The sequence below is a fragment of the Psammomys obesus genome, unplaced genomic scaffold, assembly GCF_907164565.1.
Source record: "Psammomys obesus unplaced genomic scaffold, mPsaObe1.curated_primary_1811, whole genome shotgun sequence".
Classification (NCBI taxonomy): domain Eukaryota; kingdom Metazoa; phylum Chordata; class Mammalia; order Rodentia; family Muridae; genus Psammomys; species Psammomys obesus.
In genome coordinates, this window is record NW_026591086.1 from 3336332 (window position 1) to 3359880 (window position 23549).

General features: G+C 47.0%; 1 protein-coding gene across 3 annotated transcripts in view; it reads right to left on the reverse strand.

Moving 5' to 3' along the window:
- Positions 1–17351, reverse strand: part of Extl3 (exostosin like glycosyltransferase 3) — an 87032-nt gene extending 69681 nt beyond the window's left edge. For all 3 annotated transcript variants that reach the window (XM_055609668.1, XM_055609669.1, XM_055609662.1), the window contains exon 1: positions 17097–17351. The gene's annotated coding sequence lies outside the window, so the exon portion shown is untranslated. The remainder of the gene's footprint in view (positions 1–17096) is intronic.
- Positions 17352–23549: the final 6198 nt, after the last annotated feature.

A 23549-nucleotide genomic window follows, 5' to 3' on the forward strand; every position in this document is an offset into this window, starting at 1 on the left:
TATAAGGCCCAGACCAGCAGTCCAACAAGGATGACCGCTTGGCCTGGAGTCCCAGAACTGAACATCGATAATCACGGTACCTTCTGCACAGAAGTCCTGGTGAGGACTCCCCTGCCAGACTAAACTTCAGTCAGCTTTTCTGAGAGTGCCCGTCTACTAGGCATCCTTTTTGGCCTGCCATCGTTTGTCCTGCTGAGCCCAGTTCAACAAGAATCCTACCACCAGCCATGTGGTAGTGGCGCACACCTGTGATCCCTGCACTTACGGAGGCAGGGGCAGGCGGATCTCTATGAGTTCAAGGCCAGCCTGGTCTACAAAGCAAGTCCAGGACATCCAAGGCTACACAGAGAAATCCTGTCTCAAAACAAAAGACAAAATAAAAACCCAAAACAAACAAGCAAACCCTCTCTCCTGTCTCAGTCAAAGGCCCACTAAAATTATGAGGAAAGATATTCTGAAAAATAATGAAATAATAATCACAATACAAAAATAAGAATGGCTGCTGCTATACAACCTAGGCCAGCTTTCTTTTCTTTTCTTTTTTTGGAGTGCTAGGGTTATAGTTGTGTGCCATGGCGCCCAGCTGCCTAGGCCATCTTAAGAGCTCCCACAGCCAGAAAGCTTTAGGATGACAATGACAACCACCCGAGAAAACCTGGGCTCCATTCTCATCCTGCTCTATTTCCTGTTGACATATTAAACTACTAGAGGCCGGTTAACACACAGAGGAAAGCTGTTCATGTAAGTTCACCGTTATGAAAACTCAAGTCTGAAGTCCAAGATCAACTGTCTCATCAGGTTGGCCGGCCTCTGGTAGAGGGCTCCCTGGCTACATCACAACATGGCAAACGGCCATGGTGGCAGGTAGACATTAGAGAAGGAGTGATGTCGTTAGCATGCCAAGATGCTGGAAAAATTCTTAAGTCAGGCTTGCTCTTCGAAACAGTTGCTGTTGGGGAAGCAGTCAGGGTTCGCAGAGAACCCCATTCCCCTCTTCTGAGTATGGTGACCCAGTGGCCTAGTGGCCTCCCGCTGGGCGCCTCTTAAGGGTCTCACACCAGCCTTGAACACATGGTTATCTTCCTGAATTGGGCCTCTCAAGTGCTGGGATCACAGATGTCTGCCTCCATGCTCAGCTATACATGGTAAACTTTCTACTTTATGTATTTTAACATAAAACCATAAAAACTGATTGCTTAAAACCACTGGTTCCATTTTTGAGCTACAGTCTCCAGCCCTGTTAGCGCAATTTCAAGCTCCGCGTCAGTCAAGGTTGGCCTGCCTCTACCTCAAAAGTGCTGAGCTCACAGGTATGTAGATCTACCCCTATTTTATGAGATGCTGGAGACAGCGCTTGCTAGGCAAGCAAGCTAACCAAGCTGCATCTTCAGCCCTGGTTGTACATTTAGAAAGGTAAAACGTTATACCACACGTGTCTCGCTACGATAAAAATATTCTACATTTTAACTGGGGGAAATACACATATCGTGTGCACAAGCATACAAGGTATCAACACGCATCTACGCTTGTGTGTGCCTGTACCTTCAATTCCCTGTTGGATTCAACAACCTTATTTTCTAGAGTCAATATCGAATAAATGCTTTGTATCTGCAACTCACATTTTAAGCCTGTTGGATTCCTGTGTAACAGCGGACCTATGAGGTGGTGCGGGTTCACGGAAGCCAGGACAGCAGAGCCACACTGAGCGCATTTTGCTACTTGGATACAGGCAAAGCAACCTGCAGTGATGTAATGTTTACATATAGAGCACATATGAAAAGTGCCTAAAAGCCTCTTTGTTCTGCGGCTGACGCTGGGGCAGGTGCTGGCACATGCTGAAGAAGATGAGCCACGGGACAGGCTGAGGCTCCAGGACAGAAGCCGACAGGCAAATAAACAGACCTGCTATTGGCCCAAGTCAAGGTCTGATGTCAGGAGCCACTCCCTGACCACTGGGGCTTGGGGCAAGAATTCAAAGTACCATGAGAGAGAGAGAGAGAGAGAGAGAGAGAGAGAGAGAGAGAGAGAGGAGGGGGGCTCTACTTAACTCTCCCCAAGTGTGAGACTCCTCTCCTCCAGGCATGACTGGCTGGTCTTCCAAATTACACTGGAAACAAAAATATTTATTGTGCTCTCAGGGTGTGGCATTATAATTTATTAATGCAGAGAGTTCAAGAGCAGGAAGATCTGTATCTTGGTCCTTATTTTCCACACACCTGCCCTCTAATTGGGATGACAACAGCTGAGTGAAAACAACTGACAAGAATACAGGACCAACTGTGAGAAACAAACAGTCATCCTAATAGAAATGTAGACTGAGATACCCCACTGTGGAGGGAACCTGGTCTCAGGGAGCAAAATTACAATTGAGAATCACCTTTGACCCTTAACTTGACTCCTGGAAATTTATCCTTAAGCTGTGATCCTTAAGAAATGGCCTGTATTGTAGCACTGCTCGGAACAATGAAAGACAGGAAGAATTCAAATACCTTTGACTAAAGGACTGATTAACTACACTATGCCTCACACAGACAACATATGAATTTGAAGGTATAAAAACACATGAGGAGCCGGGCCTGGTGTCACACGCCTGTAATCCCAGCCCTTGGGTAGACAGAAGCAGGCAGATCTCTGTGCCAGCCTGGTCTACAAAGTGAACCAGGACAGCCAAGGTTACCCAGAGAAACCAAAAACCAAAAACCAAACAAACAAACAAACCATGAGGAAGTGTTCAGCGTGCAGTATTTTATAATTCTCCAAGATGGGCTGGAGAGATGGCTCAGAGGGTAAGAGCACTTCTTCTGGCTGCTCTTCCAGAGATCCCGAGTTCAATTCCCAGCAATCAGATGGTGGCTCACAACCATAATGAGATCTGTTGCCCTCTTCCAGCATGCAGGCAGAACACTGTATACATAATAAATTAACAAATAAATCTTTAAAAAGGCTTTTAAAAAGTCTCCAAGATATAGTATATGACCAAAAGCCCCACGAAGGTACAGAGATATAGGATGCTTCCATTTATTTTCAAGGAGGAAGAACTGAGAACTGCATGTGTTTAATATTTATCAGTTATTTGAATACACATCTACACAGCCACACTGACTACTGGAGAGAGTTGAAGGAGGTGCTATAGTTTGAATATGGTTTATCCTCTCTGAAACTGAGGCTGGAATGCAATATCCATTATGAGCTATAAGAGGCAGAACTACAGGATTACATAATCCATTTTGCTCTCATGAATGGATTAATAAATTCTCCTTATTAATGGGTTAATAGGCTATCTTGAAAGTGGGTCTGAGGGACTGGAGGGATGGCTCAGTCTTGAGAGCAATTATTGATCTTGAAGAGGATCCAAGTTTATTAGTCCCAGAACCCAGAATCCATGTCAGACGGTGCCCAACAGCCTGTAACTCCAGTTCCAGGGGAATCTGAGGTCTCTGGCTTCCTGAGGCACCTGAATTCGCATGAAAATACTCACATGAATATATACTTATGTGTGTACATATATACATATGTGTATATATATATATACATATCTTAAAATAACAAAACAAATCTTTTTTAAAAGAAAAAAAAAGAGTCTTTATTTTGTTATTTGTTTTTGAGACAGGGTTTCTCTGTGTAGCCCTGGCTGTCCTGAACTCACTCTGTAGGCCAGGCTGGCCTCGAACTCACAGAGTCTTCCTCTGCCTCTGCTAGGACTAATGGCGTGCACCACTAGAAAGAGAACCTTCTACAGAGACCAACATGGTTTGGTCTCTCCCATGTCTGCCTCCAGCTTGTGGGCTGCATTGTTCCGGGTGAGGCCGGAATAATGTGACAGATGTGGCCCCTTGACCTTGGATGAGAACTGTAGCCCAAACAGACCTCCTTTCTTTATAACTTGCCCAGTCTGTATTAGCATAGAAAACCAGTTCTGACAGAGGGTGAAAACAGAGTGGATGGGCAGAAAGACCCCATTCAGAATGAAGCTCACAAGCCTTCCTACTCAGAGCAGGTAAGGCAAGAAGAGATGGAAGGAGCCATCCCACACTGTGGTCTTTCCTTACCAGTTATCAGAATCCATCCCCCACCCTCTTCAGCTTGAATCCTTGTTAAGTAGGATAGAAAGGGGCAGGGAGGGTCGATTAAGTGAGTGCTATTAACAGAGGATTAAAGCCTGGGGGGGTCAAAGAGACTGGGATGGATGCATGGCTGCCAGCCAGGCCAAGCTTGGAACACTCTTCACAGATACCACAGAGACCCATGCCAGGGCCGCTGGCTCTGGGTTGGGGAATAATGGGTGGTGGTTGCTTTTTTGAGATTTCTTTGATGTGCACTCCAATCACTTTTATGAGTATAGATCATTCTTACAAACCAAGAAAAAAAAAGTAAGACAAGAAAATAACAAAGATGTATGCACTAAAGACAAAGCCACGCCAAGACTCTTCTGTAGTCTGAAGAAGGCCGTGTGTGGTGGAGCACATCTTTAATCCCAGCCCTCGGGGTGGCAGAGGCAGGCGGATCTGTGAGTTGGAGGCCAGCCTGGTCTGCAGAGTGAGTTCCAGGACAGCCAGGGCTACACCGAGACACCTTGTCTCAAACAAACAAACAAAACCCAGGAACCAGGACCCGAACTTGAGCAGGACTTTGTCCTCTGCTGCTGGTTCTCATTGCAAGACACTTCCACGGGGCAGGAAGCATGGAGGCTGAGAGTTGCTGTTGCCAGTCCTCAAGCTTTTGCTAGTTCTAGTTGAGGAACTAGTTCTAGTCAGCTTGAGTCAGATCAGTGGGACATAAGAATGCTGTAGCAGTTGTGGCTGGAGGGAGGGAATGGGGCTGAGAATATAGAGAGCTAGATCAACCAAGCAGTATCATACAAGCAAGCAGAACTTGTGATGAATGGAACAGCATTTGGCCCTCTGAAGCTCTTAAGTTGAGGCAGAATTCCTGGAGGCATCAATGTTGGGATGTGGGCCGTGGGCCTAATGGGAGGTGCTTGGGTCCTGGGAATGAAGCCCTCAGGAATGCTTGCTGGAGGAGCACCTGAGCGACAGCTGGCTTAGTTACCTTGAGAGCTGGTGGTTACGCGTCCACCTCGAATTGCCCGTCTTCACACAGGACATTCACCCTTCCCCTTTGCCATGAGTTGAAGCAATTCAAAGCATTCACCATATACTGTTAAACACCCAATCTTGACATCTAAGCCCTCCTGTGAACCAAAATTAAACCTCTATCAGCTCCTCTGTGGTGTCCCATTAGAACATGGGAAAACAGACTACGGCACAGATCTACTACACACCCAGTAAAAAGAAATGCTATAAAGTGACATTTCAGACTTCTCTGGAAGGTACTCATCATGCAGCAAAGCTAAAGAGACCCCAAAGGGCCTCTTCCAGGGGCCTCTTGGGAGCCAGCACTTCCCTCCTGTTGTCGCCTCACCTTTTACTCAGAACTGAAAACCCTCCCCACCAGTAGAACCCCCACCGTTGTGTGTCACCAGCCTCCCAATTGCTCACAGATGGTAAATTAGAAATGGCAGCAGCAGAGCGTGCCTCAGAGGGAAGTCTCTTTAATGGCAGGTGCCTCTCGGAAGTGAATAGAGTTATTGTACCCAGAGATAGAATAGTGTCCCCGTCCTGACTCATTCTGATACCACCTGCTCTTTCCCGCCCACGAGGACAGCAGCTAGCACTATTGTTTCTGCGTCAATAGCGATGCTCTAGCCAGTCCCGAGCCGCTGATCCACGGCTATCCTGTTCAGGCCCCCTCCTGACCAGGCCGACTCGTTCTATAGACACCAGCGTAGGCGAAATAGACAACCCTGCACTCATTAACCAAGCATATGTTTAAAAGGCATGATTTAGAACGGGGGTGGGGGTGGAGCTCTGTGATACAATGCTTGCCTGAATCCCTGGATTCAATGTCTAGTAATACACACACATACACACACACACACACACACACAAACATGGAGGCTGGGAGATGGCTGTGGGGGGGGGTAACGTGTTTGTTGTGCAAGTGTGAGGACGTGAGTTTGAATCGACAGCACCCAAGTAAAGAATCACGTAGGAGGTTATGGTAGCATACTGGAGGTGATGACAGGGGAGCCACACCTAGCTGTATAGATGGGTCAGTGGTTAAGAGCACTGGCTCTTCCAACAGAGGACCCAGGTTCAATTCCCAGCACCCACACGGTGGCTCACAACTGTTGTTAACTCCAGTTCCAGGGGACTCAACACTCTCACACAGACACAAATGTGGGCGAAATGCCAATGCACCTAAAAAAGTAAATGAAAAGAATGGCACGTGAACAGATATAAACGAGAAGGGTGGCTCGGTCACAATAGATAGGAGAGAGAAGGTCCTAAATGCAAGATGGATCTGTGTACAACAGCATCATGCCTGGCCATGAGGAGTGGACAAGAGGTCGTGCCAGAGAACCAGTAACAACGCAACCAATACTTCTGAGTTTGTGTGTGTACGTGAGAGAGAGAATAGCCAAATGTACATTATACTTATTTTGCCACTATGTTTTTCAAAGAAACAAGGTAATAGTTCCATACATTAAAGCAATCACAAAATAAAAATTTGGATTTTAGAAAGATACCGAAAGGACTTTAAATTGTGTGTGTGTGTGTATTAAGTATTGAGTATATGAAAAATAAAAAATAAAAACTCTACATTTTAGTAAGACAGGAAGTATAGGACAGGATAATATACCTATGGTTGGTAATGGAGGATACATTTTAAAATGAGACTAAAAGCACAAATCATTAGTACATGATTATGAAATAGTTGACATCATGACCTTTTTCATCCAAATAAACTATAAATTGAATATGATTAAAATATACTATATACCTGTATAAATTTTCAAAGAATAAAATGTTACATTTTAAGAAGTAAATTATAAAGGAAAAAGACAAACAAAAAGCTGGCTATGGGGATTCAAAACTTTTTTTGTTTTTGTTTTTTCGAGCCAGTGTTTCTCTGTGCAGCCCTGGCTATCCTGGAACTCACTCTGTTAAGAGCAGACTGGCCTTGAACTCAGAGTGCTGCCTGCCCCTGCCTCTCAAGTGCTAGAATTAAAAGCGTGCCCTCACGACACACTTTAACAACTCACAACATGAGTTCTATGCCAGCAAGGCTCCTTCTCAAAACAAAACAAACAGAAGTTGGAGAGATGGCTCAGCAGTTAAGAGCACTCGTCGCTCTTCTGGAGGCCCTGGACTTGAGTCCCCAACAGGCACACGATGTCCTACAACTGTCTTTGATGCCACTTCTAGAGGATCTGATGCCCACTCCTGCCCTCCACAGGCACCAGGCATAGGTGAGATGCACAGACCTACATGCAGACCAAACACCCATATCCATAATAAAATGAAATGACTATCAAAACGCGGGGATGTATACAGGAGGTATCAACTGTTTGCTTCACTTTGCAGGGAGCATGGCTAGCATCCAGGGATGGCCCTGACCATCCCTCCCTCTCACCCTGCGAGCCTTCCAGCTGCAGAGTGCCTTCTCCTCTTAGCACCCAGGGGTCCTCTTTCCTCCAGACTGCTGTGGCAGCCGCAATGCCTCCTGGATACAAAGACCCTCTCCAAGCGGAGCTGTCACTTATCCCTTCTCCCATCAGCTCCTGCAGAGATAATGAAGTATTTTCTGCATCCAATGAAGAGCTCTCCAATATTTTTCCTTCGATGCACCTACTACACAGCAAGAATGTCAAGAAGCTATTAAATGACAATGACAGTTTCATGAGGGGTGGGGAGTAAGGAGGTGGGAGGGCTGAAATGAAGGCGGTAGGAGGGCTGAAACGCAAGGCTCGCCAAGGTGGGGAGGTGGCATGGAGTGCCTTCATGGTTCTTTAATTTTATTTCTTTATTTTGGTTTTTTGAGACAGGGTTTCTCTGTGTAGCCTTGGCTGTTTTGGACTTGCTCTGTAGACGAGGCTCTTGTCTCCCCGAGTGCTGGGATTAGAGGCATGAGTCACTGTGCTGGGCTTCCTTCATAGCTCTTTAAAGTCCATTGAGGGATGATTTTTAAAGCATTTATAATAAGAGGGAAAACAATCCTCTCTCCTCATCCTTTTTTTTTTTTCCTTTTTCTGTCCATTTAACTCTTTACCCCTCCATCTCACTCAACCGCTTTGTCTTTCTCCCATTCTCTTTTCCTTTCTCCCTCTCCACTGTGAATGTGTATGATGTGTATGTGTGTGTGTGTTATGTGTGTTGTGTGTGTTTGTGTTGGTCGGTTTGAATGAGAAATGTCTCTCATAGTTTCTGGTATCTGAACGTTTGGACCCCAGCTGGTGGCACTGATTGGGAAGGTTTAGGCGGTTCTAATTTAGTACAGGAAGTATATCCCTGGGGGAGGGGGTGGGCTTTGTGATAAAAAGCCTCAAGCCATTTCTAGTTCATTTTCTCTGCTTTGTGCTTGCGCTTGAAGATTTAAGCTCTTGGCTCCCGGCTCCTCCTGCCATGCCTGCCACTTGCTGCCACGTTTCTCTGTCATATCTGTTTGGAACTTTAAACCCAAATAAACTCTTCCATAAGTTGCCTTGGTCACAGTGTTTCATCACAGTAACAAGAAAAAGTAACTAATACTGTGTGTGTGTGTGTGTGTGTGTGAGAGAGAGAGAGAGAGAGAGAGAGAGAGTTCATATTGAATCTAAGTCCTCACACATGCCAGACAAGTCCCCTACCACTGGAGTACATGCCCAAGCTCTTTTCACTTTTTGTTTGCTTGGTTTGGTTTCTCGAGACAGGGTTTCTCTGTGTAGCCCTGGCTGTCCTAGAACTCACTCTGTAGAGCAGGCTGGCTTTGAACTCACAGAGCTCCACCTGCCTCTGCCTCCTAAGTGTGAAGATTAAAGGCATGCACCTCCACTACCAGGCTTCTTTTCATATTTTAAGACAAGGTCTCATGGCTTTCCGGGATGACAGTCCTTGAATTTGTAATCCTCCTGCCTCAACTTCTAAGAACAGTTGGGCTGGCATGTCTGTACCACCCACCAGGCCTGACCAGAAGTAGAGTCTCCTAAGAGGAGACCCAGCACAGAGGTTCTCCTAGGGGAAGCTGCCTCTGACATGAGAGCTCAAAGGACAGCAGTGGCTTGTCAGTAGTATGGGGTTGAAGGGAGGGGCTCCATGATGAAAGAACTGAGAGATACCCCACCTGGCATCTGTGGGTGAGGCCTGAAGGGAACTGAGAGGAAGGGAAAGGGGAGCCTGAGAGCAAGTACGTCATGAGGCCAAGGAGTGAAGCAGGAGAGCATGGTGAGAGCAGAAGAGTATGGGCCGACAGCCTCTGGCACCCGAGAGATGCTCAAGTGTGGGTTGACCAGCAAGGACACCATTGGTGACCCTTGCGAAGACGATGTCAGCGGCAGGATGGGAACAGAAGCAAGAAGGCGGCGGGTGAGGGGTGGAAGAAGTCAGTGAACATTGAACAAGCCTAAAGGGAAAAGCTGGTGTGTGGAGAGGAGGTGGCTGGGAAAGGTGGTTTTTGGTGGTGAGATGGGAGTGTGGACAAAGACTAATGAGACAGATGTGGAGGTTGGAACACAGGCTAAGCCCCAGAGTTTAAGGCTGGCCCTACCTGGTAGGTAACACACATCTGTAAGCTCAACATCTGGGAAACAGAGGCAAGAGGTCTTAGTCTATATAGCAAGATCCTACTTTCAGAGAAGAAAAAAAAAAAAAAAAAAAGCATGGCTCTAATTCAAGCTAGAAGGGGACAGGAAAAGAATAGGGCATGTGTCAAGTTAGCCAGTGTGGAGCATGGCAACGAAGCTGTTTGGCAGCCTTGACTTTACAAAGCCACAGTAGGTCTTTGCCGAGAGAGAGGGGAGCATGGGAGGTCCTTTGAAAAAACTGCTGGGGAGAACAGGATGAGAAAGAACCAGCTAGAAAATGGGCCGTGTGCCTTGAGGGCCCTGGGAAACAGAAACCATTTCAGTTTTACCAAGATCTGGATGATAGAAAGGACAGCACCCAGAAAGTCCAGGTTTGAGTCCTTTAATGAACCCGAGGAGGGAATTTTAAGTTCATCGACACAACTCTTAGTTAGTAAACTGCCAAGCTGATAGAGATGAGCCACTGGAAGGCGCCACAAAATAACAGTGACAGAGTGGCTGGTCAGACAGTAGACGGACTGGTTACAGAGGCTCATGTCATAAAGATGAGGTGGGAAGATTGTGGGATAGGCATAGCTTGTGCTACACAGCAAGGTCCAGATCAGCGTGGGCTAGAGGGAAAGAAAGAAAAGACTATAAGCTAAAGGGGAACAATGTACCTATACATAGTGGGTTTTTTTTTTTTTTTTTTTTTTTTTTTTTGTTGTTGTTGTTGCTTTTGTTTTAGGAGAGATGGCTCAGTCAGTAAGGTGTTTGCCTTGCAAGCATCAGGACCTGAGTTCAGTCCCTAGAGCTTATATAAAAAACCAGGGATGATGGCAAGTGCTTGAACTTCCAGTATTGGGATAATTTCAGCGCTGGAAAGGTGGAAACAAAAGGATTCTTGGGGTGCCCTACTAGAATCTGGAGAGCCCCAGGCTAAGCCTGTCTCAAAAACAAGGTGGGTAGCTCCTGAGAAATGATACCCAAGGTCGTCCTACGGCCTCTGTGTACTCTCTCTCTTTCACCTTCATCTGTGCCTATACAATAAAGGTCACACTTCTCTTAAGAGCAGACATAATGCTTGGTCAGAGCAAACCAAGCTATGCTCAGTAAGGCCCTTCTGCATGAGGGCCCAAAGATTCAGCTGAGGCGATGAGAGCTCACGTGAGACACCACAATGGAGACAGCGATCAGCCACCGTCGTCTGAGCTTTTCAAATGCTATTTTTGTTTGTGGACTATGGTGCAAAACCTACCCTGAAGTAGCCACAAGAGTATGAATCACAAGAAGACTTGATTCAAATGATGTTTGATTTTTGTCTGTCTGTAGCCCAGGAATCCCTGAGGCTCTCCTCCTCGGCCCACCTCCATCACCCCCACAGCCCCACCCTGGGAACCCTTGGGGGCCACCACACATTCGAACCACTTCCAAACCACAGCAATTCAGAAGTGGCAGAGCATAAGCAAATCTTTTCTTTTCCTTTTCCTTTCTTCTTTCCTTTTTCTTTGTTTCTTTTCTTTTTTCTTTTTTTTTTTTTTTTAGACAAAGTCTTTCTAACATAGTCCTGGCTATCCTGGAGCTTGCTCTGTAGACCAGGCCGACTTCAGACTCACAGAGATCCACCTGCCTCTGCCTTCCCTAGTGCTGGGATTACAGGCGTTCTGTAACTGTGCTAGCTTCTGTGTGTGTTCTAAATGTCTCCAGTGGCACATTTTTGATGAATGTACTGACTTCTGACCTTTTCCCCACCTGCTGCTTTCCCTCTGTTTTTGCTGTTGTTTTAGAAAAGGGCCTAGTGACCCTGAGCTCATCTTATATCTGAGGCTGCCTTGATCCTCTGCTTTTACCGCCCAAGTGCTGGAATTAACAAGCAAGCACCACCATGGCTGGCTTCATTTTTACCAAGCTGTGATGGTAAAAATACCTAGATGGAACCAGCAGGCAAACACACACAGGGTGCTAAGCACCCAAGTCTCCCGAATAACTGTATTTTCATCATTTGCTGCTGCAAGGCTCACAGAGATGAAAGACACGGTTTGCTTCCTGCTCGAATGGACAGAGCAGCTTCATCAGCTCAGAGTCCTTGTTGGTACCGAGCACTAGTCTGTTCAGAAGATGGATTTTGGTTTCACATTCTCACCCTGCCTGCACTTGTGCAGTGACCCTGGGCCTATCACTTGGTGGCACCTGGCCTCCTTCACATCTGCAAACAGAGCGGGCTAAAGAGTGTTAGGCAAATCTCTGCCACGCCCCAGCCCTGTGCGCTGGTGATCTGTCATCTAAGCATCTGGCCAGCGTTCTTTTCTTGGGCTGGGTTTTATAAAATATCTTTTACCTCTGCATTTTTGGTTTTCCTTACCACAAATTTGTCACAAGCTCCTAGGCAGTATGATGGCCAATGGGACTTTTTCTGTGTACAATAAAATATATAAAGACATTTAATGTACTATATCAGCCATTAATTTATTTTATTTTATTTTATTTTTTTTTACTAGGATCTCACTAAGCAGCCTTTGGCTGGCCTGTAACTCATTGTGCAGACCAGGCTAGCCTTGAACTCAGAGATCCACCTAACTCTGTCTTCCTAGTGCTGGGATTCAAGGCATGCATGACTACTTGGCTCTACTTTTGGGCTTCTTTGTGACCAGAGGTTGGCGGGAGGAGAGTCTTCATGTTGATAGGAAACAGTGAAAAGGAGATTATACACACACACACACACACACACACACACACACACACACACACAGCGTGTGTGTATGTGTGTACGTATGTGTGTACATGTGTTATACATGCACTTGTTCACATGTGTGAGTACACGTGTGGTAAATCCATGCTTAGAGGAGAATGCTCTAAGTATGAGGTCAGAGGAGGATGCCGGGTGTCCTGTTCTGTCACTCTTCCTCAAGGCATAGTCTCTCACTGAACGTAGAGCTAGGTTGGTGGCCAGTAAGCTCCAGCAATCCCATCTCTCTTTATAACCCCCCCCACACACACACACACATACATCACCAAGCACTGGATTACAGGCACACAAGGAGCTACACACAGCTTTTTCAGTGGATACTGGAGATTTGAACCCAGATCTTCATGCTTACCTACTGAGCCATTCCCCTCCCACACCGGCAAGATTAACATATCAGTATGCAGCTCTACGGATTTGGTATGTTCACTCTGTTGTCATCTTCTCAAATCCTTATCCATTTGACACTCTGTATTCCTTCTCCCACAGCTCCTGGCAACCAGCATTCTGTCTTCTATCTCTATCAATCTATTTACTCTAAGGACCTTGTTCAAGTAGGGTCATACATTATTTATCCTGTGAGACTGGCTTGGATCACTTACTATAATATCTACCTGACTCCTCATCTTCCTGGGTTCTCACCCCCGCCCCTCTGTGATTTTGTTACTGCTTTGCCTCCTCTTTTCCAGGCATCCTTAATACTGATTTCAGGTGCCAGCTTTCCCAGACAACTGACAAAGTAGACAAGGGCACAGACTAGACATAAAGCCCTGGCATCGTGAGCAGAGCCACAGTGCCATGCCATCCATAGTCATGGCAAATACGCTCAGTAGTACCATGCTGTCTGGGTTGATCCATCCTCAAGTTTAAATTATCTTTGCGTTTCCAATCCAAGCATGACAGGATGTCCACTGAACAGGATCTGGGTATGAATGACTAGGGTGGAGTTTTGTTGTTACAAAACAGGCTGGGTTAGTCCCCGTGTAATGAAGTCATTCAGAATAACCATTAAGATACGTTTCTGCTTTTTAAAGATTTAGAAGCCAAATTGTCAGCTTCTTTCCCCGAGTAGAGGTAATTCAGTAACAGTTTGAAAGAATTTCCTTGGCTGGACCTGGTGACATACACACCTTTAATCCCAGCACTCGGGAGGCAGAGGCAGGTGGATCTCTGTGAGTATGAGGCCAGCCCTCTCTCCATAGGGAGTTCATGGACAGCCAGGGCTACACAGACAGACCCTTCTCAAAAAACCAAATGAAGAATTTTTTAAAAGAATTTTCTTATTTTGATTATCAAGTCAAGAAGTCTGGCAATCAAAAAAGGGTGTGTATTCGTTATTCGCATTTTACATTTGGAAGACAGTAAAGATGATTTTCAGACTTCAACCTTCTTGGTAGCAGAAATGTCTGATTCCCTCTTCTGGCCTCCAGGCGCACATGTGGTGTATATACATACATGCAGGCAAAACACACACACACACACACACACACACACACACACACACATAAAATAAATGAGAAAAAAACTAAAAGATGATTTATTTTAGATGGGGGACAGGGATCTGAGAAGGAAACTTTGCAGGGCATCGAAAAGTGGGCAGAGCCACTCAGCTTTGCGATCTGAGCCTCCAGGTTATGACATTGTCAAGGAATCGGGGGTAACAAGAACTGAGACCTGGAAAGGACTGAACTCCAAGAGAAGCAGAAACAGGCTAAGGGGGCAGATACCCTCAAGCCCAAGCCGCTACACAACCCAACCTTACTTTTTGCAAAGTTCTAACGATAGACTCGCGAACTAAGGCGTCCGGAGCAATGAGGAGCTGGGCGTGGCATCAAGGAGAGGGGCTGTCCAGGGCTGCCAGGATACCAGGACGCCACCAGCTCAGCTCAAGGGACAAGCGCCTCTAGTGAGGGATGGTGGCAGCTGCCACTCACCCCTGCCCACATGTGCGCTCTCGAATCCACGATTCTAACTTCCCACCCGCCGCCGGTGTCCGAGAGTCCCATGCATTCCCATTCCTACAGGAACGCCGGCATGGAGCTGCACGAGACACCACACTGGACTCCAGACGGCCCCTAGTCTGCGTCCCGAGCCCTTGGGAATGCAATGCAGAGGATACAGGCAAAGCGTTTATACAGAGCCCACAGCGGCGCCCGCACCTCTCCAGGACTTCCGGCCCTCCAGGACGAGCCCCCGGAGTCCCTACCTTGCTACAACGCCGGGAGCGAAGTCTGCAACACCCGCCGACCACCACTCACGGCAGAACCCTTGGCCCGGCCCCGCCCCCGACAGCTAGTCTAAGCCCCTTCGGTCCAGACCAACCTTTATCAGCTGGGCCCCGCCCTGAAGCCTAGACCCCGCCCCCACGGCTAGGTCCCACATAGCAAAGTGGACCACGCCCTCTCACCAGACCACGCCCTATGCAACTAGACCCCGCCCAGACGCCTGCCCTCTTTCCTCCCATCTCCCGCCATCGGGGATGCCCGCCCCACCGGTTCAGGTTCTGCGGCACAGGCGCACCACAGGCTTGCCTGCGGCCCGGTGCATTGTGGGACACTCAGGCCAACACCCGAGCCTGTACTGACCCCTGGCGGGCTCTTCTGTAACAGGACCCGAAGTGTGGCTGCGGGGCTCAGCCCCTGGGTCGCTATGCTGGTTGTGGGTTGTTCATTCAAGTAAAATACCGAAATAAAATGGAAACCTGTGATAAGCTGGAGCCCCTTCCTTCAGAGTAACACAAACGAAAACTAAAACACCTACGGCATCAGAAAATCTACTAAAACTTAGAGAAAAACAGAAACGATGTCAAGATGTCAGAGAAGCATGTAGTTTCTATCCAACAGAATCCTAGACAGAAATGAAATGCTATGCAGTGGGCACAAAACCGTAGAAACGATTAGGACAGCCATTGGATGTGCCTTGCATTTCTCTTTTTCTTTCTGGCTTTTCGAGATGGGGGTCTCTTTATGTACCTCAGGCTACTCTTGAACCAGCCTGTGCCTCAGTCTCCCAAAGCGCTGGGATGCCAGGAGTATGCTACCATATCATCCATCCTTTAACGTTTATTAATTTCTAAATGTTTCTGTTTTCTGTAGCACAGAAGGATTTCAGTTTCCCCATACAGTGGGGTTTTTTGTTTTGTTTTGAAACAGGGTTTCTACACAGCCTGGCTGTCCTAGAACTCATTACGTAGACCAGATGGCCTTAAGCTCTGCTTGCCTCTGCCTCTAAGTGCTGGGATTGAAGACATGAGCCACCATGCCCAGCTCATCTAAGCGATTTTTAAAAATTTATTTATAATGTATACAATGTTCTGTCTCCAGGTACACCTGCACGCCAGCAGAGGGCACCAGATCTCATTATAGATGGTTGTGAGCTACCATGTAGTTACTGGAAATTGAACTCAGGACCTCTAGAAGAGAAGCCAGTGCTCTTAACCTCTAAGCCATCTCTCCAGTCCCACCTAAGTGATTTTTAAAAGGTATCAATACACAAAAACTGTTTCTGAGGCCTTAGGGAGCCGTAACAATTTTTGCTTGTCTGCAAATCATGGAAAGATACCAGAAGGAAACTCTTATTTTTTCTTTGGGAGTGTATTAGTTTGGTAGGCTTCTCAAAGAGCTCAGACCAGGTGACTTAAAATGACAGAAGCATACTCCAGATGCTAGCAGTCTGTGAGCAAAGACTCACCCTAGCATAGTAGGTTCCAGTGCTGCTAGCAGAGAAGGAGGAATCTATGTCCAGCCCTTCTTCCTGGGCTTTCAGACAGGGTCTTCATGGTTACAATATTTCCCACAGGCATGCTTGTGTCCAAATTTTCCCTGCTTATAGGACCCCGTCATATTTGGTAAGGGGCTTGCCCTGTTTCATCATGCCCTTGTTCCAAACAAATGGTGTCTATAATGACCCTATTTAAAATCAGATCCCCTCTGTGCTACCAGGGGTTTAGAACTTCAACATAGGATAGGAGAGAGGATGACAACTCAACCCAAAACTGGGAGTAAAAGCTGGAAAACTCAGAGCATAATCTTAAGAAATTCTTATGAAAGACAAAAACTGTTAATAGCATGTAAATATATGTATATATTATCTACCTGTTTACTATTGCATATTTAATATTTATACATAGATACACATACACATAAAATATTAATACTGCTTAAGCACAGTAAGGCCAAGCTGATTCCTCTTTTCTTCTTGCCTGTAACATTTCTCTTGCCTTTCAAGGTAAACCTGGCACTGTGGCTGAGCTAAGCTAGCCATGGAGACTTGGAAAACCTGCATGACGTGTATTTGATGTGCCTGGATACTGTCCAAATGCCAGGTATGGGGGAAGGGCCCATCTCTTGCATTTGAACCTCAGCGTCTTGAGCAGAGAGGACGTGGCAAGTCCTCCCACTGAAGAATTCCAAATCCGGGGGCAGCGATTTGACCAGATCCCCCCCAGGCTGGGGAGAGGATGCCTCACAGGTACAAAATGCCTCCCAGGTAGCCTGACTGTACAAACCACATCACTGTAAGAAGCTTTGGACTGTGGGCAAGAGGCAAAGCCCTGCCTGGCATGTCAGAGCTGTGTTCTCTTGCCAGAATCTGGGAGAACCCCCAAATCCAGCACGGACAAGCTCTAGTTTGCGGCGTGTATGGAAGTCTGGGCCATAAACAACCCCGGCTGATTTCAGCCTACCCACGAGAGGACACAGGGCACAGGGCTGGGGACTTCAGCACTCCATCGAGGCAGAGTGACTGACTTACCAGTGGTTCTCTAAGCGCCAGCCACATCTGGGAGGCCTGTAGTCAGAAGCAGACAGAAGCCACCACTCTTGTGAGTTAGGCACAGAGTTCAAATGGGCAGCGGTGCTGGAGGGGAGCGGTGGACAGTGGGCAGCCACTGAGGAGCAGGTCTCAGTGAGACACCGGACAGCGGGAGAGCAGGGATCTGGAAGGAGCTGATTCTCCAGCGCTCGCTCACGCTGGCACTTGCACTGCTAGTCAATTGGACCCAACAATGGAACAACTTAAGAGTTTACCAGATTGAGGGCAACGCCCCCATTCAGCTTTCCTTAATAGGGCACAGTCCCTGAGAAGAAGGCACTAGGAACACAGGTGGCCAGGGCAGCAGGTCCAGGGCTCACACAGATGACCTTCACCACTGAGCTCATGGCTACGTGGCTTTCCCCTGTTTCTCCAGCTGTACCCGAGGGCACTCACCTGGGACTCCTCCACAGCAGGTGGCGCTTGTACTAAACATCACAGGACCTAGAATTAGGTGGATCTCCTTTTACCTAATGGTTCTTAGAGAGGCCTCGTGGGATCCTAGAACTCAGGACCCCTTGCCTAACTCTCATAGTATTATTAGACTTGTCTCAAGCACATTATTATATACATTTTAAACTGTCTTTTATTATTATCAAAATACATGTAATCAAACGAACCTTTTTAAGCCTAGAATTCAGTAGCATTTTAACCCCGTTCACTGGTTAGGCAACCGTCAACACTTCCTCGAAACGTTCATTACCCTAGTAATGCACCCAATCAAGCCCTAACTCCCAACTAGTCTTAACCTGGTGGCCCCTAACCTACTTTCTCTGTGGACTTACCTTCTCTAGAAACTTCCTGTAAACGGAGTCATACAGTGCTGCCTTTGAGTTACAAAGCAAATGGTTTCGAGGTCCAACCACGGGAAGCATGTTGAAGATCATTTCTTTTCATGGCTGATAAATGCACCTCATTTATCCATTCTGCTGCTGATGGGCATTTGGGCTGTCTCCAGGTGTGGGCAATCATGAGCAGATCTGCTCAGAACATTCATTTCAAAGTGTGTTTTTTTCTTCGCTGTGGTAAGATCTTGTTTCCACTGTGGGCCTAGCTGACTTCTATTTGTCTTTCATAAAGCTAGATATGGTGGCACACACCTGAAATCCCAGCACGGAGGTAGGAGGATCAGGGGTTCAAGACCTGCCTGATTTATATGAGATCCCGTCAAAAGGAAAAGAAAGAAACAAAGAATGAGAGGGAGAAAGGATGAAGAAGGAGAAGAAAGAGGAAGGAAGAATAAAGACTAAAAGAAGGAAAGAGAACTATAGAAAAGAATGTTAAAAATAGCCAGATGTGGTGTTATATGCCTTTCATGTCAGAACTTAGGAGGCAGAGGCAGACGGATATCTGTAAATTCAAGGCCAGCCGGTCTACATTGTGAGTTCCAGACCAGCCAGGTTACACAGTATGACCTTGCCTCAAGAAAAGAAAAATCTTCAGAAATAGTAAACAGAAAGTGGTAAAATAGGAGCCCCAGCCTATACCTCCCAACTGGCCCCCCGGGTATTTTCATGAAGCTGCTCTGTTCTGCAGGCTTTCCCGTATGGGCTGTCTTATGACAGGACAAAGACTAAAGGTAACAGAGCCTGATGCCTCACTGAGTAAAACTGCATGAAGTGAGACAAGGTGAGCTGAGCTCAAATCCTCAGTAACACACACACACACACACACACACACACACAGAGAGAGAGAGAGAGAGAGAGAGAGAGCCGAGCATGGGCAAACATGCCAGTAACACCAGCATTAGAGGACAGAGCAGGACATCCTGGGGAGAGCAACAGAGGAAGACAGCTGGGACCAAGCCAGGTCCTCTCTTGGCTTCCACACGCACACACACACACAAAAGATGAAACAGTGAGATGCCAGCATGCGATTCTATTTCATGCTTCGCACGAACATAAATAGACTATAGAACACAAACAAGGACCCCATTGAGCTCTGGGAAATGCTGTGACCCAACCTGAATTTGGTCAGACTGTCGCTGTGAGACTGCCCCCAACGACAGTCACTTGAAAGCCTCTTTGATTTCCTCTCCCTGTGCTAAAGCCTGCAGGCCCTGAACTGGATTCCGTCACTTTGGGTGGCAACATTCAGTTTGTAGGCTCAGAAGTTCCCCTATGACCCTAATCCCAGGGCATTCCCAAGCAGAATTCAAAAATTAGCTACTGGGGGTCAGGGATATAGCCCAATTGGTGAAATATTTGCCCAGTAGGCACAAAGCCCCAGGTTTGAGCCCCAGCCCCTCATAAACTAGGCATGGTGGTATACATGGGTAATCCAGCACCATGAGGGTGGAGGCAGGGGGATCAGTTGTCACACACCTGTAATCCCAGCACGTGGGATGCTGAAGTAGGAGGATCACACGTCTGAGGCCAGCCTGGCTGATTCAGGGACACTCACTGTTAAGGAGGATGGGGTCGGGGTGCGGGAGAAAGCTCTCAAGCATTCAGGCAATACCCGCACTGCAGACATTCCTGCTTTCCCATCGGACTCCCTCTCCTTTCTGTTGTGTGGCCGCTGTCAACTCAGCTTTATCTATGGATTCCCAAGCTCACAGCCCCTGCCTTACCACCACACACACCTTTACCTGTTTCCTGAAAGGGTCTTCCAGACTAGCTTACATTCAAGCATAAACAGCTTATCAAACTGCTTTTTTATTTTATTTTATTATGTGTGTTTTGCCTGTACTTATTTATGTGCCCCATGTGCATGCCTGGTGCTGATGGGAGGTCAGAAGAGAGGGTCGGCTCCCCTGACACTGGAGTTAGGGACGGTTGTGAGCCACCTTGTGGGTGCTAGGCATCCAATCTGGGTCATCTAGAGGAGCAGCCAGTGCTCTTAGCCGCTGAGCCTTGCTGCTTTTTTTTTTTTGCAAGAGGAGTTCTATTTTTCAAACTAACAATTTACGTTTCTTCCTTTTATTATTTTATAGGTGGGTGGTTTGCATCCCCGAATGTCTGTGCACCACACGCATTCAGTGCCCCGGAGGCCAGAAGGTGGCATTGGATTGCCGGGAACTGGAGTTCTGCATAGTTGTGAGCCACCATGTAGGTGCGGGGGATGGGACTCTGATTCTGTGCTGAGCCATCTCTCCAGCCCCTAAAATAACAATTTTACTACAATATATTTTATGCAAATTTTAAAAGTCCAAAGCCAGATGTAGTGGTATATCCCTGTAATCCTCAACCTTGCGAGACAGAGCTGGGAGCTACATAGTAAGTTCAAAGCTAGCCTGGCTTGAATATCAAGACCCTGTCTCAAAAAAACAAGACTAACTCCACCGGACTCACACCAGTCTGGATTATGTAGAGAAACCCTATTTCAAAAGGATGAGCTTGAGCTCCACCTCCATGCATGAACACACACACACAAACTGCCCTCACACAAACAGGCACACATGGGACAAAGAAGCCTGGTATGAAATCAGAGTCCCCAAGTGGCATTTGCACCAAGGTGGGTTTTGACGGAAATGGCCCCACTGCTACCATTGCCTAACCTGAGGCTGCGTTTTCTTTGCACCATCTGGGTGTGTTTGAGGATCTGGGTGAGCGAGCATCAATCAGCAAAGAGCCCGTTGTTCTGTGTTCTCAGCAAAGCCAAAAGGAAAGAGACACGGAGCCTCTGCTCCCATTGCACAGCCAGAGAAGTTCTGTAGGGGTGACCACAGCAGGCTGCTGGGACCAGCAGTTCACAGGCTGGGCTCTGTAATTAACCCCAAGGTCCCTTTGGGCCTCCCCTGCACCCCAAATCAAAGCAGAAGGATTTTAAAAATGAGAAGTATTTTCCAGGGATAAAGAAAGGGAAAAAAAGCTGTGGACAAAGAAGCTGTGTTTCGTCCCTTCTGCTTCTGAAAGGCCTTTTGCCTTGAGTAAGCCCCTTACGGCAGGAAGCTCCAACTGCAAGGCTATTCTCCTGTCTTCCCACAGAGGTGAACTGAACTCAACTCTATCCCAGTAGCATTCAAAACTCTCATTTAGAAAACAAAAACAAAACCAAAAAACCAAACCAAAACAAACCAAAGAGGAAGAGAAAAAAAAAAAAAAACAAAAAAAAGGAAGAAAGAAAAGAAAAGGGATGGAGATGTGGCTCAACTGGTAGAATGCTTGCCTGGCATGCTCAAAGTTCAGGGTTCGATTCCCAGCAAAGCATAAAGCAACTGTGGTGTGTACATCCATAATCCTAGCACTTGGGGTGTAGGGGCAGGAGGATCAGAACTTGAAGGTAGTCCCCAGCCACACAGAAAGCACAAGGCCAACTGGGGCTACATGACACCATTTAGATAATTAAGATTATTTGCAACCTTCTTAATATATGGATAATTAAACATTTGCTTCCAGAATCCACACTATAGGACTAGATGTCACACACATCAATTCTTTCCAGTGTCTTATAGAGCCCAGGCTGGTCTTGTACTCATTATGTGACTCAGGCTGGTCTTGAACTCCTGACCCTCCTGCCTCTACTTCTCAAGTGCTGAGATCACTGGTATGTGCCAGCATGCATGGCTTCATTGATGTCCTTTAAGAACCTTTGTGAAATGTTGCCGATTGCAATGCTTATGGAAGGCTTGGGGATGTAGCTCAGTTGACTGGCTTTTCCAGCACGCACGAAGCCCTGAATGTGGTCCCTGTAAACCGGATGTGATAGTTCATCCACGTAATCCCAATGTCTAGGAGTGGAGGTACAAAGATCCAAAGTTCAAGGTCATCATCCTCAGCTACACAATAAGTTGAAGGCAGCCTGAGCTGTCCTGTCTGAGTATGTCAAGGAAAGGGGAGAAGAAGGAAAGGAGGGAGGGAAGAAAGAAGGAAGAGAGAGAAAGAAGCAAGGAAAGGGGGGAAGGACAGAGCTTGAGTTCAGACAGACTGTCCCAAGGTCTCACAGCAAGGGCTGGCAATGCATCCATGGCGTCAAGCAGATCTGAATCTGTAAACTCTGAAAGGCATTTCCACAACCCGAGCCTCCGTTCCTCTATCTGCAAGATGGGGCTCTAGGCTGAGTGTGGAAATCAAGACACATCGCCTGTCAAACACTGGTACAGAGAGAGGCCACAGGAAGGAGCTGAATGGCTATTGTTCTTGCTTGTCTGGGCTTTGGAAGCCTATTCACCTCCCTTCCCTCTCAGTCAGCAGACAAACCTGATGCCACAGGCTTCCTGTGTGCAGGGATGAGGTCAAGCTATAGATGACCGGGATTGCTGGAGTGATGCAATGAATCGGGTCTGGTGTGGCTCGGGAGCCAGGGAGCTGAGCTTGCTGAAGTCCCAGCAGAGAGACTCCCTGTTGTCCAGGGGAACTCTCCCGCCCTGTTTTCAGCCCTGACCTCCACTCAGGAGCTCCAGCATAACTGGACGGTTCACAGGCATCTCCCAGGAACTGCTCAAAGGAAATTCTGTCCCTCCCTCCCTGACCTTTTAGGCATCTCAGCTTAAAAGGGGACTAGGACATGATCACTTGCTTAAGCTGAACTTCTAGGCATTTCCTGAGATTTCTTTCTTTTTGTCTCATGCCTTTATAAACTATGGCCATGAGGCTAGAGAGATAGCTCTCTGGTTAAGGGCACTGGCTGCTCTTCCAGAGGACCTAGGGTCAGTCTCCCACACTCAGGGGAGCCAATAACTTCCAACCATGATATGTGTTTGTGTGTGTGTATATATACATGCAGGTGGCTTAGGATGGGCAAAGTCCTATAAGCATGAAGGTTGAAGAATCCATAAGAGAGATTTTATTTTTAAAACATATTTATTTATTCATTTTACATCCCAATCATAGCTCCCTCCCTCCTCTCCTCCTGATCCCATGCTCCTTCCCTCTTTCTTTTATCTCCCACCCTTCCCCCTCAGAAAAGCCCCCCTTTCCATCCTCTACCACAGTGACCCAGCCAGGCAGCCCTGGCAGGGGGAAGTGACTGAAAAGCATGCAAGAGAGTCCTTGCTCCCGCTCCCCTTGCTAGGGGACCCGCAAAAAGACCAGGCTGTCCATTGTGTACATATGTGTTGCGGGCCTAGGTCCAGTCCATACATGGTCCTTGGTTGATGTTTCAGTCTCCGCAAGCCCCCCATAAGAGAGATTTAAAAAAATACACTTGGGACTAGGCTGCACAGCTCAGCAATACACACACCTGTACATATAAATGTTCATGGGTAAACTGAGGTATGAATATTTACAGGTTGACAGAGAGTGTCTAATATGCTTTAGTATTTGCTTGCAAGGTTGTTCTGTGGGGTTTCCCTTTGTGTGTGTGTGTGTGTGTGTGTTGTGTATATCTGTGACCATGAGTATGTGTTGTAGGTATATGTGCACATGTTTGTACAATTGTGAGAGACAGAGGTGGGGGAGGTGCCTTCCTCTGTTTCTCTCCACATCTCATATTTTGAGACAGAATCTCTCA